General features: G+C 40.5%; 1 non-coding gene across 1 annotated transcript; it reads left to right on the forward strand.

Moving 5' to 3' along the window:
• Positions 1-7181: 7181 nt before the first annotated feature.
• TRNAV-AAC (transfer RNA valine (anticodon AAC)) lies at positions 7182-7255 on the forward strand. Its single transcript has one exon. It is a non-coding gene; the product is annotated as a tRNA-Val (tRNA).
• The last annotated feature ends 7888 nt before the right edge of the window (positions 7256-15143 follow it).

Consider the following 15143-nt stretch of genomic DNA (forward strand, 5'->3'; position numbering starts at 1 on the left):
ATTTAATATTTCTAAAAAATAAATACATAATACTACATATTTCTAAAAAATAAATACATAATACTACCATTAGTAATTACTACTTGAATAAAATATATTTATTGGTTGTTAAAAAATAATTAATAAAAAATTAAAGATATTTAAATACTTTTTAAAATAGTAATTTATTTTTTATTAATTTTAATAAAGTATTTATTAATTTTAGGTAACCAATTATTGGTTATTACTAATTGTTTTTTTGTTCATAGTTATTAATTTTAAGTAATTAGTTATTAATTTCAACTAATCGATCAATATATAATTTTATTAGATAATTAATTAATTAATTAATTATCATAGAATTAACTAGTTATTAATCATTTATTTTAAATAATTAATTATTTAACTAGTATAAAATATAACATTATTTGTTAATTAATTCCTTAATTTCTTAATTGATTAAATGGTTACTTAATTAGTTACTTAGTTTTTAATTATATAATTAATTATTAATTGGTTATTAATTTAGTGGTTAATTAGTTACTTAATCAATTATCTACTTATTAAAAAATTAAATTTAAAAAGCTATTAATTAATTACTTATTCAAAAAAATATTACTTAATTATTATTAGTTACTTAATTAATCAATAGATTGATTAGTAAAGTGAATTTGGTTAATAATTAATCAAATATTAAATAGTTAATTTGTTGATTTAGTTAATAGATAATTTTATTCACTTATTTTTTGACTCAATAATTATTTATCTAATTATTTATTTAGTATAATTAATTAATTAAGGAGTAAGTTAATTTACTAATTTAAGTTAATTAGTTAGATTAACTAGTAAGGTTATTTAGTAATTAGTTAATTAACTAGTTAGTTACCTAATTACTATCAAATAGTAATTCACTCGTTAATTAGTTAGCTTGGTAAAATTAAAAATTAACTAATGTGTAATTACTATTCGTTAATTACTAATTTATGGTAATTACTATTGGTAATTACCATTACTTAACTAATTAGTCATTAACTAATTCTAATTAATATTAGTGAAATGTTAATTACTAATTAACTAACAACTAATTAATTACTTGATTAACTGATTACAAACTAATTACTAATTAATTTGATACTTAATAGTTAATTTGTTAATAATTAGATAATTAGCTCATAGTTAATTTTGTTCCCTTCTTATTTGACTCAATAGTTATTCAACTAATTAGTTATTTAGTATAATTAATATAATAATTGTGTACTTAATTAATTAGTAAGTTAATTTACTAATTAAGTTAATTACTTAGATTAATTAATAATTTATTTAGTTAGATCAATTATTATTTAATTAAAAATAGTTAGTAATAATTACAAATCAATAGTAATTACTAATTAACTAATTACTTGATTAACTAATAATTATACAAATATTACTATTAATTAGTAATTAACTAGTTACTATTTATTTATTTATTTATTTATTTATTTAGCTATTTAATTAATTAATTAAAACTATTGATTAATTAGTTAATTAATTTCTCAATTAACTAGTTACTAATTAATAGTAATCACTAATTAACTCATTACTATTTACTTGATTTGATATCAATTATAGAATAATTATTATTAATTAGTAATTAATTAGTTACTAATTAAGTATTTAGTTAATTGATTAATTAACTCATTAAAAACTATCAATTTATTAGTTAATTATTTTTTTAATTTAAGAGAAATTAAATAACTTTTTTATTTTTTTGTCTTTATATGAGACACACAGAAAGAGAGAGAGAGAGAGAGAGAGAGAGAGAGAGAGAGAGAGAGAGAGAGAGAGAGAGAGAGAGAGAGAGAGAGAGAGAGAGCGACAGATGGATGCGACGCCCCCCACCACAAATGCTCTTTGCCACATTGTCGTGCAGGTGTTACTTCAAGGCGCACGACTAAGGTGGTGACCAAGGCATAGACCTTGGCATCTTGGCCTTGGCATACTTGGCAATGGGCTACGAATTTTCTAATGACCCATTCTTTGCAAGAGTAACTTTTCGCCCAACTAGATTTGTGGGTTTTCTTTGCCTAATAAGGGGTTGCTAGTAACCCCAAGGGCGAATTAAAAAACCCGTACCCTATTGGCCCCTATTCTCCCCATGTTGTATATTCTCGGATCTGTGGTTTGTTTTTTTGCCAAAAAGGGGTCGCCACCAGCAACCCCTTAATAGGCGAAAAAAAACCACAAATCTAGCTGGGCGAGGGAAGAGAGATTAACAAAGTGATGGGAGAGGGATGAGAGAGAGAGAGAGACAACATGAATAAAGCAATGTTTGAATGAGTGTGTTTTTTAAGCAATAAAAAATAATTTGAACGAGTGTGTATAAGCTTCAACTTTGTATGATTATCTCATATTATGCTTCTGAGAGTATAAAGATCTACTATTTAGAAAAGTATATCTCTATATTTTGCTCGTAAAGTTAATTAAGTAAATATTTGTTAATTAGTTGACATAATAGGGGGAGAGAGAGAAAGGGTGATGACAGAGAGGGCATGTGATGTGTGTAATTTTTTCTCGCCAAAAAGGAGTCGCCAACAGCCCCTTACCAAACGAAAAATTTTCTAGCAACCCATTCCTTGTGAGAGTAACTTTTCGTCCAACTATATTTGTGGGTTTTATTCACCTAATAAGGGGTTGTCCACGACCCCTTTTTGGCAAAAAAAAAACCACAAATCCGAGAATATACAACATGGGGAGAATAGGGACCAATAGGGTACGGGCTTTTTTTTCGCCCAAGGGGTCGCCAGTAGCCCCTCACTCTCTCACTCTCTCTCCTTTGTCTTTAAAAGGACCCCCTCCCCTTGCAATTCAACTTTTTGTTTTCTATCCCCTACCCTCAATACAGTTCTCTCTCTCCCGCTCTCTCTCTCCACACCTCTCTCTCTCACACAGTCACACATACTCTATCTCACTGCTCTATCCCAGGCTTTTTCCCTCTCTCTCTCTCTCCCCCCCTCCCACACACACATACATACTCTCTCTCTCTCTATCCCCACCTTCCCCCCTCTCTCTATCTCCTCCTTCCTTCCCCCTCTCTCTGTCTCTCTCCCTCTCCCTTGCTCTCGCTCCCTCTCACTGCTCTATCCCAAGCTTTTTCCCTCTCTCTCTCTCTCTCTCTCTCTCTCTCTCTCTCTCTCTCCCACACACACACACATACTCTCTCTCTCTCTCTCTCTCTCTCTCTCTCTCTCTCTCTCTCTCTCTCTCTCTCTCTCTCTCTCTCTCTCTCTCTCTCTCTCTCTCTCTCTCTCTATCCCCACCTTCCTCCCTCTCTCTATCTCCTCCTTCCTTCCCCCTCTCTCTGTCTCTCTCCCTCTCCCTTGCTCTCGCTCTCGCTCTCACTCTCTCTCCCTGTATCTGCCTCTCACTCTCTCTCTCTCTTTATCTCTCACAGTGCAACCCAATAAGAATCAAACACAAAGAACCAAAAAGAAGTGCATGACAGAAGCTGGCTGGCAAGACCACCCTCACAGCCACTTGTGATAAACGTATTGTGCAAGCATGCATAGAAGATTGATTGGAAACATTGATGGTGAGTGCTTGTAAGAGATGGTCGCATGATTTAGATTATGGTTTTTATTCCATTACGTTGATTGGACATTAATTGCTTCATCATTTCATTTAGATGTGGACATCCACCCCTTTGCCATCCATCCCATTATGTCATTTTGATTCCATACCTACAATTAGACAAGTCACATAAAGGTACAATCAACTCCTGGAAACCTTTTTTAGCAACGAGTACGTTAGAGGGCCATATTCATACTGTCATTAGAGACTCCAAGACACCAGTGCAAGGAGGTTGATGATATGATTAGAACTGAGTGGGACCCCCACTGGTTAAAGAAGCACGAGGACTTTTAACCTCTCCATCTAGGCTTTTAACTGAACCTGCCTCTCCCTCTAGGCTTTTAACCTGAAGCATTAAGTGTTTTCCCTTGAATTAGTTCCCTGAGAAAGGAAATTCAAACAATGTGCCTAAGTATACAATCACGATCATTTTGGAGGCCGTTTGTACGACCAATTGCCAAGGCGTGATTCCTTCTTTCCAAATGCTCCCAGCATTCGATCTTGGATCGTTAATTTCTGGAAATGACAAGAGGGGTGTGTGACCTCTCTTTGAGGAGGGGGAGAAGAAGCTTCTCTCTCTCTCTCTCTCTCTCTCTCTCTCTCTCTCTCTCTCTCTCTCTCTCTCTCTCTCTCTCTCTCTCTCTCTCCTCTTCTTCTTCTTCTTCTTCTTCTTCTTTTTCTCACGGCCAGGGGGGGCACTTCTTGTCCAGCTGAGGAAGGGGGGGCGCTTTGTCAACCAGGGGGGGGGGAGGTCGTTATTAATGGCCGCCACCCCTTCCACCTCGGGGGGCTGCATGCCCCCCCCCCCCCTTTTTATTAACTCCTCTCTCTCTCTCTCTCTCTCTCTCTCTCTCTCTCTCTCTCTCTCTCTCTCTCTCTCTCTCTCTCTCTCTCTCTCTCTCTCTCTCTCTCTCTCTCTCTCTCTCTCTCTCTCTCTCTCTCTCTCTCTCTCTCTCTCTCTCTCCACCATGCAGTTGGCAGGGGGAGAGAGTGATTTTTTTTTCCTAATTTTAAAAATTATTTTAAGGGGGGTTCTCATGGGGAAAGGCGCATGGGGATATTACATATTCAAACAAAGTGAAAAACAATAGATATCACATGTTAATGTAGTGAGTATAATAAATTATTAGATACCCTATCCTCTTGTAGTAAGTCCACACAATAATGCTTGATTGAAAGTAGTGAAAACATGTGCAATGTAGTTTTGCTTATGTGTGCACAACAATGGAAGTGATATATTAGGATATAATATCAAATCATGCACATAAAAATGAGAGGTATGTGATGTATATATGCATGTGGGATAACAATGTGATATTCTTTTCATCCTGATATTAACAACTAAAAGTGTTTAAGATAATTTACCTCATGTAAACCCTTGACCACCCTTGTAATAATAAGAGGGTTGTGAAAAACGGATGGATGACCCTTGCAAAATTAAGAGGGGGGAGAGAGAGAGAAGTTACTAATCTAGAGAGAGAGAGAGAGAGAGAGAGAGAAGTTACTATTTTAGAGAGAGAGAGAAAGAGAGAGAGAGTGTGTGTGTGTGTGTGAGCGAGTGAGTGTGTGTGTGTGTGTCTTTGGGAGCACGAGAGAGAGAGAGAGAGAGAGAGAGAGAGAGAGAGTGTGTGTGTGTGTGTAAAAGGGGGAGAAAGAGAGGACACACAAGGAGAGAGCAAGCGACACAAGGGGGGAGAGAGAGAGAGAGAGAGAGAGAGAGAGAGAGAGAGAGAGAGAGCAAGCGAGACACAAGGTGTGTAAGAGAGGGAGAACAAGAAAATTGTCGAGAGAGAGAGAGAGAGAGAGAGAGAGAGAGAGAGAGCAAGCAAGACACAAGGTGAGTGTAAGAGAGGGAGAAGCAAGAAATTGTCGAGAGAGAGAGAGAGAGAGAGAGAGAGAGAGAGTGTGTGTGTGTGTGTGTGTGTGTGTGTGTGTATATGTGTGTGTGTGGGTGTGGGTGAGTGGGAGGAGAGAAAATAGAGAGAAAATAAACGGTGGAGGATGGGAGAAACATGGGACAGGATGGTAGTGGTGAAAGCGATGGAGGTGGTAATGACAGCGGCGGTAGAGGTGGTGGTGGTAGTGGCGGTGGTAGTGGTGGTGGTAGAGATGGTGGTGGCAGTAGCGGCGGTAGTAGTGCTTGATATGTACATAAGAGGATAGGAGGAATAAGTGGAATATGTGGAACAAGAAATGGAGGTTGCCCAGAAAAGCTTGCTCGAAAAGCTCGCTTCTTGCCCTTCTCCTTCTCATACACTCTTCTCACTTTCGAGGATGTCTATATCGATGATGTAGCCATTGCTTAAACTCAAGCGTAAGCATATTGCTAATTTAAAAAGTTGGAGATGGAGGCAATATGCATTTGTTGCACGCTACAGCTAATGGTCATATTGTGCAAAGCACGCCCCCTTTATGATCTATGATTGACAAGAAGTAGTCCCACAGTAGTTTCTCCTTGATCACAGAAAACACGATGCAAGCGAGGCAAAGCCTTGCAATGTGTGGCGCGCGATACATGGCCAGCAGGCTTGGTAGGCAATAGCCAGCATCGAGATCACTCTCTCGAACAATCTGCCACGACGAATGTATGTTGCACAAGATCTCTATTGCAACGGCATGCATCGGCTCCCTCTGACATTCGAGAACTGTCTATTTTCTTCTATCGACATGTATCGGTATCCCCTGTCTTGTTCCATGTAAATGCATTAAAGTTTGAGCTTGCATGTAGCTAACGTGAAATAGCACTGTTTAGCTTTAGATGACACAATACTTCAATTATGATGTCGGGTGTGTATTTGCTTCACAGAGGTCCATTATGAATCACTGGACGCTGTGGCCTTTGGCCGTAGAGAGAGACGCATGTTATGAGACCTTCAAAAGCATGAATGCTCTTTCCCCGTGTTGGAGTCGTACACGCCGTTATATGTGCGAGTCGTGCGGCTTGTTGCGTGCGAGAAGCGCATCGTCTATCCTTTTCTATGATCGAAAAGGGACTCACGAAAATGTGAGCTACAACGCGCTTGGCGAGGGCCGCAGTGATGCCAACCATGTGAAACGTAGGTCGGCGGGCAATGCCGGCCAAGCCAGCTAGTTCCTTAGAACTTAGGAACAAATGTGTTCATGCATAAAAGTCACCGGATTGTGGGCATGCGCGCTTCCAAAGGTGGGAATAACGTCGAACAAACTAGCTTAGGAGAAAGGTTTTGCTAGAGCCGCACTAAAGTTGAAACTCGCACACCCAGAGTACTCAGGGCCTTCTCAAGTTCATTGTGAAGGAAGTCATAGCAGGTGGACGCAGAGTACTCAAGCCCTTCTCAAGTTCTTTGTGAAGGAAGATCCGTTTGGGAGTAGAGCTACGCCTTGTTGTTTTTTTTGTGCAGTACCGGGGCTCTCAGTTCCCGCGAGTTCAAGGAAGCGCGCTTTTCGAATTTACAGTTTATGTACTTCAACTACGGTGCTTCTGCCCGGATGCATGCGTTCAAGCAGTCTCTCGCGTACGCAAAAGCTGATCGCCCTTCGCAGGGAGCGTCTTTGTGAACAGGCACCCGATTATAGAGAACAGAGGGCTGTACCGGCGCGCTTGCTGCATCCAAGGTTTCGTGGTGTAGTTGGTTATCACGTCAGTCTAACACACTGAAGGTCTCCGGTTCAAGTCCGGGCGAAGCCAATGAGTAAAGTTATTGCTGTCTCCTTTCAACAAGCTAGGTAAGGGAGCTTGGGTCCTGAGCCAGCCAGCCTCTTTGCCTCTTTTTGACGTTGCCTACGAGCCCTGACTTCTTTCTCCTTAGAGAGCGCTAGACTAGACGTATCAAGAGGAAAGGGGAGGAGGAGGTGGCCAAATTCACAGCCAGGTTTTAGGAGAGATGAAGTGAAACTACTTTACACATGCAACAAATCCGCGTAATTCAAGAAAGCGAGCGATAATTTGCTTCTCTCCTTTGACTTGAACTAATAAAGGTTTTGGGCAATCATGATGAAGTAGCAAAAGTGCCCAAAGACATGCACAATGCGGCTGCTGCTCAACATCCAAGGTGAACTAAATTTGCCGAGAGATAAGCGTTGCACCTACTATTTCCCCCAGAACGTTACAAATCACTGAGGCTCACCTGCAACAACCACGAAACGTGAATTAATAGCGTGCTATCATGAATTTGTGTTTTTAGTTACCAAGGGTCAAGGAAGGACCCACTTCGGGCATTATGTAGGTGGATATAGTGGTGGTAGCTATAGTTCTAGAGGTGGCTCATCACCTAGAGGTCATCTCTTCACCATGGAGCATGTACTTGGTAGTATGATGCACTCTCCTAGAGAGGATGACTGGTTTTTGAATTTAGGCACTACAAACCATATGACTCACCATGTAGAATGGTTTGATAGAAAGCTATAAATAGAAGCTGAAGAGTATGTGGTTATACGAGACGACACATTGCATTAGATAACTCATATTGGGAGTATGCCTTTGGTGATTAGAGATGGAACATAAAATAAGCTTGGGGATGTCTTATGTGTGCCTACTGCTATTACTAAAAATTTAGCTTCAATTGGCCAAATGGTTGATTAAGGGTTGCAAGTGAGGTTTAATAAGTATAGTTGTTTCATTGAGGAGTTCAAGAATGGCAACCGCGGCAGGCTTGTTGCACGTGGTCAAAAGAAATACAAGTTATTTGCTTTGGATATAGGACTCCCATCATATAAAGCTCTGTATATGTTGAGACAGGGCATGGAAAAAATAAAGATGTAGAACTATGGCATAGAACGATTGGGCATGTGAATTTGCAAAGGCTTAAGCAAATGTAGTCTAGACAAGTGGTTCATAGATATCCACAGTTTGGATATGTGAACCATGATCATGTATGTCAACCTTGTCTCAGTATGGCAAGCAGTCTAGACTCCCATTTCCAAAGAGGGCAATATATCCTATGGAAATCGTATATTTTGATATTTGGGATCCATGTCAAGTTGTCTCTTTGAGTGGAAAATGTAGGTTTTATATTTAGTAGGATGATATGGGTCTACTTTTTGCAACATAAGAGTGAGGCATTTGAAAAGTTTTTGGAGATTAAGGCCATGGAAAAAAAGAAACTCGGGGGCTACATAAAATACTTGAGATCGGATAATGGTGGAGAATATATGTCAAATGAGTTCTCTTACTATTTGAGAGACCATGGGATCGATCATTTGCAGAAGTAGCAGGCTTGAGCGCCTCTCCTTAATTTAGGACTTTTTCACACTTCTTGTGATTCCTGATTTTTTTTGGCATGCCTTCGTTCTCCATTCCGCTTTTGCATTGGCTTTGTCTTCTGCTTTAGATTTTTTGGATTTTCCACCTTGATCATTTGAGGGTTAACATTACCCCCCTTCTGGTTGAGTGCCAGTCCCATGGCACTTGGTGGGTGATGAGTTGGACTCTGTTGCTGGAGTAGCCAAGTGGCTTCTTGAGTTTGTGTACGAGCCGTGTTGGAGGGATTTATGGAACTATGAGCCCCTTGAGTTGGAGATGATCCCCTGCCTTGGAGGGATTTATGGAACTGAAAGGCCCTTGAGTTTGGACTAAGCCCTAGTCGTGCAGAGAGGTTGGTGGGTGGATATGTCGTTGAAATTGAATATTGTGTTGGATGGATCCGTCACCTGACCCTCTGAGGTGACCTTCTTATGCACTATTCAAAATGAGCTTCTTCATTCACTTTTCGATTGGGGTTGTTGTAGCTGCCCCTTGGTTTGTTGGTGGGCCGGCATGGTAGGGTGATTCATAAGATGGGGAGCACATTGCATGGATGATGGGGTCACTGAAGCTGGTGGTGGGGCCTTCGGTTGTACCTGGGAAGAAAAGAAAGGTGCATTATGTGTGGGTGTGCGCCATTGTCGTGTGGTGAGTGTGCACATACTAATCTAACCACATGTGAGTGTTGTCTCCTTGGGTGTGTCCTGCCCTTGATGTGCCCTAAGCGGGAAGTGTGGGATCAAAATGAGGCTAGGGGGTTAGGAACGGAGCCAGCTAACCAGGGTCACCGGGTGCACCTAACTTGAGAACCCCTAGAAGCATTGACGGTGATCAATGTGCAGCTTACTTTTTTTTTTTGGAATAAACAGTTTCTTGAATTTGGAGAAGTAATACACAATGACAGGTTCATTTTTTGGATTTGTGGGGGTGGGATGGGGAAGTTGGGGGCTTTAATGATTTGTTAAGGAAGTGCATGCTTAGCATGCACCTTTTTTGGCCTATTCTAACATGGAGAGGTGTGGTGGATAAGAATGGATGGCTACATTTGGTAAATTGGCTGTCGTTCATGTCCTCAAGAAGGCCCATGCAAAAGGATGGGAGTAAAGCAGCACGCAGCATTAGTCGAGAGTCATGGCGCACCCATCTATTCCTGCATTTGTGGCGTTGACATAGTAGATCCTCGGGAAGTCGTATCGGCCATGGATGTCCAGGTCAAAATCCACTCCCACCCTTCAGGGATATGGTAGATAGGTCGGGTCATTCCGTTCAAAGGGCAGGGAGCCACAAAATGACATCCACATGTCCACGTTGCCATTCCAGACTCTTCTCGTTCACTTAGGTTGGGATTTGTGGCCTTTCACCATGTGGGGTACCTCCTCAACCTTGTCTTCCAAGTAATCTAGGGACTCTGCCCCCCAAGCTGTTGGTTTTTTCTCTCTTTCAACGAGCCATATTTCACCAAGCCTTTTTCCCATTGTTATTACCTCTATTACTGCTTCAGTGAATAGCACTTTGCTCAAACCGGCTGGATATCGAAGGTGAAGTTAAAGGGTTGGTGATGGTTTTCCCACTGCTCCCATACTAACAGCTCTGTATTCCAATTCATGGGTAAGCAATCCCTTTCTAGTGGGATGGGTGGCTGTGGAACTGCAAGTGATTATGCTTAAGCTCTTTTGCATGCTTGATCTAACATTCTGGCCCTGTTCTTTTTTGCTTCTGCCTTCCTTTCTGATGTGGCATCTTGTTCTTGTGGGGGCTCCAATTGTGGTAGGGGGGCAGTGGGATCCACTCCTCATCTTATTGCTTCCCTTCATGGCTTCACCCTACCCCTGCCTCTTGGGGTTGCCGTTCTTAAAGTTCTCAGGCATCAATCTCCTCTGGTGTCAAGCTTGCTCCTAACTATTTCTCTTGCTAATCTTGACTGATTGGGTCAAGCCTTGCATCTTGGACCTAGGAGCACAACCCTTTTTTGATCACCTTCTGGGCTATTTCTAGTTTCCTTTTAAGCACATCAACTGCCTCCTTCTCCTCAGAGAGTGTGACACCTAAGATTGTGCTGAGGAAGGCACGTTGTTGGATTTCGAGGCTAGCTTGAGCAGTGAATGCCATGCCTTTTGCTAATATTTGGCCTCCCTCTGCAAGGGCCAAGTGACGCGCTAGATTCTTCACTTGCTTCTCGCTCTTGGCTTCCCATTCCCTTGCCTTCTTTCTCATTTCTTCCAGGCCCTCGCTTTACCTTTGTGACAGTGCCACTATCACCGGCTCTTCCCTTCTCCAGTTTTGTACAAGGTCCTCTTTTTCTTTTATTAGGCGCCCGATCTTCTCCTCTAGTGTTGCTCATTCTTCTTGTGTCATTGCATTCCACGTTCTACTTCTTCTCTCTCTTTTTTCCATTCTTCTTGCTCTTGCGCTCATAAATGTGAAAACCGCCTGCCAAAAGTTACTCATAAACTTGGCATCCTGATCATGCACTGTTACTTGTAGTAATCCATGGACTTGTCCCACTACTTGAGTCTTGGGATACCTTCCGCATTGCTATGAGTGCAAACCCTCCTGATGATAGCCTCAAGATCAAGGATATAAAGGTGCTTTGCTTACAAAAGAAGTAAATAGGAAGAATATTGACGTAGCTCATACTTCTTATGTAGTTTAAGTGAGAGGCAAACATGGTGGTAATGGGAATAGTAATCATGGTAGAGACTCACAGTCTAGTAAGGGAAAATCCAAGTCTTATGGGTAATCAAATAGTAAGTTCCATGGTCCTAAATCTTCTCTTGCCTGTCATTATTGTGGGCAGTAGGTTCACATAAGGTCATACTAGTGGGCAAACATGGTGGTAATGGGAATAGTAATCATGGTAGAGACTCACAGTCTAGTAAGGGCAAGTCCAAGTCTCATGGGTAATCAAATAGTAATTTCCATGGTCCTAAATCCTCTCTTGCCTATCATTACTATGAGCACTAGGTTCATATAAGGTCATAGTGCCATAAGATGTGCAATGACAGGTGCAAAAAAGGCAAAGAGGAAGCACATGATAATGCCAAATCTTCTCATGATCGCAACATTGTTTCAAAGTCTAGTGTTCAAATTGAAGACATAAATACCTTGGATTACAACTTAGATGATTACATACTTATTACTTCATCACTTAATGCTACTTAGTTATTTGATATTCAATCTACATATTCTTAGTATTGGCTTCTAGATTTGGGGGCTTCCTTTCATGTTACCCACATCATCATTGATTCTGTACCTACTATACTTTTACAAGTTTGGTCGGGCAGAGTGATGGTATATGCAATATTGTTGGTATAGAAGGTATGAGATTGCAATTTGGTATTGGTGCTACATTTTTATTTTATTATGCATGCCATGTCCTAGCTTTGACTAGAAGCTTTATTTGCTAGACAGTTGGATGATGACATGTAACATGTCTTTTTTTGTTATTCTACATGGAAGATTACATGTGGAAATTTTATTTTTGCTAAAGGTGCCAAGGTTGACAGTTTGTACACCTTACTTATATCTAGATATGCTGATCATATTTTGGTTGTGATTGATCTTCCATATATATCTCTTTGGCATCGTGTGTACAACTTAAATACATGCTCCATAAATAGAGTGGCCACCTGAGAGGCAGTGTATTGGGTCTTAGTTGGGACAAAGTGGGTAGCCTTGGTTTTACCACGTATATACTCTTCCATTCTTTCTTGGTAATGATGAGGCCAATAATAAAATCCATAGTGATATATGTCCATTTTCGTTCAGGAATAGGCAGGGGCTACAAGAGGCCAGTAGGTTTAAGCATGTTGTCCTTGTTCTGTTGGCATGGAACATAATTGATGACATAATCCTTAATATCCCTCTATAGGACCTTCAAGTTAAAGCTCTTGGCAATCCTATCATTTGTTTTGAAAACACCCAAATGATCAGCATTAGGGAAAGAATGCATCTCATCCATGATCTTCCATGTGAAGGAAGAAGTGTGGGAGATGAAAATCTTGTGCCATGGGACCAAATAAGGGCCATGTTTGAGCTAATATTGTGTGGGGGAGAGTGAGTGAGGTTCGGCCAGTGTGGGGGTGGGGGTCTTGGAGGGGGATTAGCTACATGGATGATAGGAGAGCTCAGGAGAGGCTCATCTTGACTATGAAAAGGCTCACCAATATTGACTATCAAAGGAGGAGGGGTACGCTTAGTTCCAAAAATACCCTATGAGCCATGGAGCAGGTCCAATGCTGGAGGTTTTCATGATTCATGCTTGGACTATTTGCATTGTCTTGTGCCGAGATGGTGGCCAACTAGGCTAAAATGGTGGTGAGGTGTTCCGACATCTGTTGAGTCCGAGAGCTGGAAAGGTCCATTTGTTAAATTGCAAGATCTATTTTTGAAAGCATTTGACGATGATTGGCAACCATATCAATGTGCCTTTCCATATGGCGAATCTCATGCTGACAAAGGGTGCAATTGAGCATGCTATAAGGGTCCATATTGGGCACTTCCTCTTGCATATCACCATTAAAATCTTGCATCAAGATGGTTTATTCATTCACTAAGGCTTTGGAGTCCCTAATCTCCCTCTAGATCTCCTCATGGTGGGCTTTGCTTTTACCTTTCTATCCTACCATCTAAGTGCAGTCCACATGATCCATTGTCAATAAAATGGGTGTAGCTTCTAGTACAAAACTCTGATCGAGGAGATTTTTGATCCAAATCAAAGGGGACAAAGCCCTTTGTGAGATGATCTATACAACTTTGTGATAAAAAATGATCATAGAATTCTGCAATTGAATCTCTGTGCATGTTTAGGGTCTACACCTTATCCATAGTGACCTCAGTGCACATAAATGGCCATATCTTTTAGATTGTAGCTCCAATTGGAAAAAATTTTGATTCAAATAAAGGGGACATAACCCTCTTCAAGATGAGCTATAGGGTTCAGTCCTCCCAGATACAGTATAGAGTTTACTGTAGCAAATTTTTTGTGATTGTTCTTGTGTCTATGACTAATACAATGTTTTTCCCAATTCCAACATGCATTGTATGAGTGGTTGTTGGGATGAGGAGTCTAAGCATCATAGTAAGCAACATCTTGAGTAGATTGATCATGATTTCAAGTACATTCAAGTATCCATTTTCTATTAGCATTGCATAAGGAAGCATCAATGTCATACATCTTGCACTATGAGTGTATAGATTTCAAGTGTCATACATGGGTGTCTTGACTAGCACTAAGAGTGTGTCAACTGAGGGGATATCTCATTAGAAATGGGGTAATCATGGAGTGCGCCTACACTTGCATACAAGTTTCAATAGGCTTCGGGTCACTAGAAGGTGGGTTAAGTTTACCGAGCCGCGTTGTGCATCCCTTTAGGGTCTTAGTGATAAGGAAGGGTCACCTTTCTTTTGGCTTACCACCTCGCTTGGCACTAGCCTTTTTCCTTAAGCTAGAGTATACATGATAGACATTTTAAACTATGCAACCAGCATGAGATACATTGGAAAATAAATATTGGGCTTTTTCATGAGATACAACGATTGAACAAGAGTAATTAGGCTATTGATTCCATGTGGGTAGGATGCGTTCAATGAAGGACTCTCCAATGTGGACAACACACATACTTAATCTCTCCAATAAAAGGACTAAGCTCAGCAAGTGGATTAAAGTGAGAGATTAAGATTGAATTAACATACCTCTTCAGTTCTTGAAGTTGATGGATGAAGCATGATCGCACAATGATTCAAGCTCTCCATTAAGTCAGTCTGAGTAAGCTAAGCACTCTAATGGGTACAATCTTTAAGGGCTTGATTCTTCCTTTGATGATGGGGGCTCCCATGATGGATCTTGAGCTTACTCTTCAAGAATTGAAAGCTTCAAGTGGAGCTTTCATGGTTGCACACAAGAAATCCTTGCATAATGAGCTCCATGTCTTCATTCCGAGTAGGTGAGGTCAAGAATGGTTGTAGGAACACTTGAGGACTAAGTTTTTAGAGGTTGGGGAGCTTGAACTAAGCTTTAATGGCTAATCAAAATAGGGTGTAGCATGGTTTGCATGCCTTAGAGGAGGGGGTATCCCATGGAGTGTAAAATGGGGGGCTTCCTGCTACAGGGTTCCACAGGTTAAGGCTAGCCTATATGCTACTCTACTTATTGCCGAAGGTGCAAGTGATCAAGCTCACATGGTACCTAATGTCTTGGAGGAGGGAGAAACAATTTCTTGAGGTTTCTTGTTCATGGTGGTCATGGTAGCTTGCAAAGGAAAAGAGAGAGCATGTCTAAAGCAAAAAATAATTGGGGTTTTTATCCTCCTCTATCTCACTTGCTCTCCAACTT

Source organism: Lygodium microphyllum, unplaced genomic scaffold (genome assembly GCF_053477565.2).
Source record: "Lygodium microphyllum isolate KBCC unplaced genomic scaffold, Lygodium_microphyllum_v1.1.10 scaffold_39, whole genome shotgun sequence".
NCBI lineage: Eukaryota > Viridiplantae > Streptophyta > Polypodiopsida > Schizaeales > Lygodiaceae > Lygodium > Lygodium microphyllum.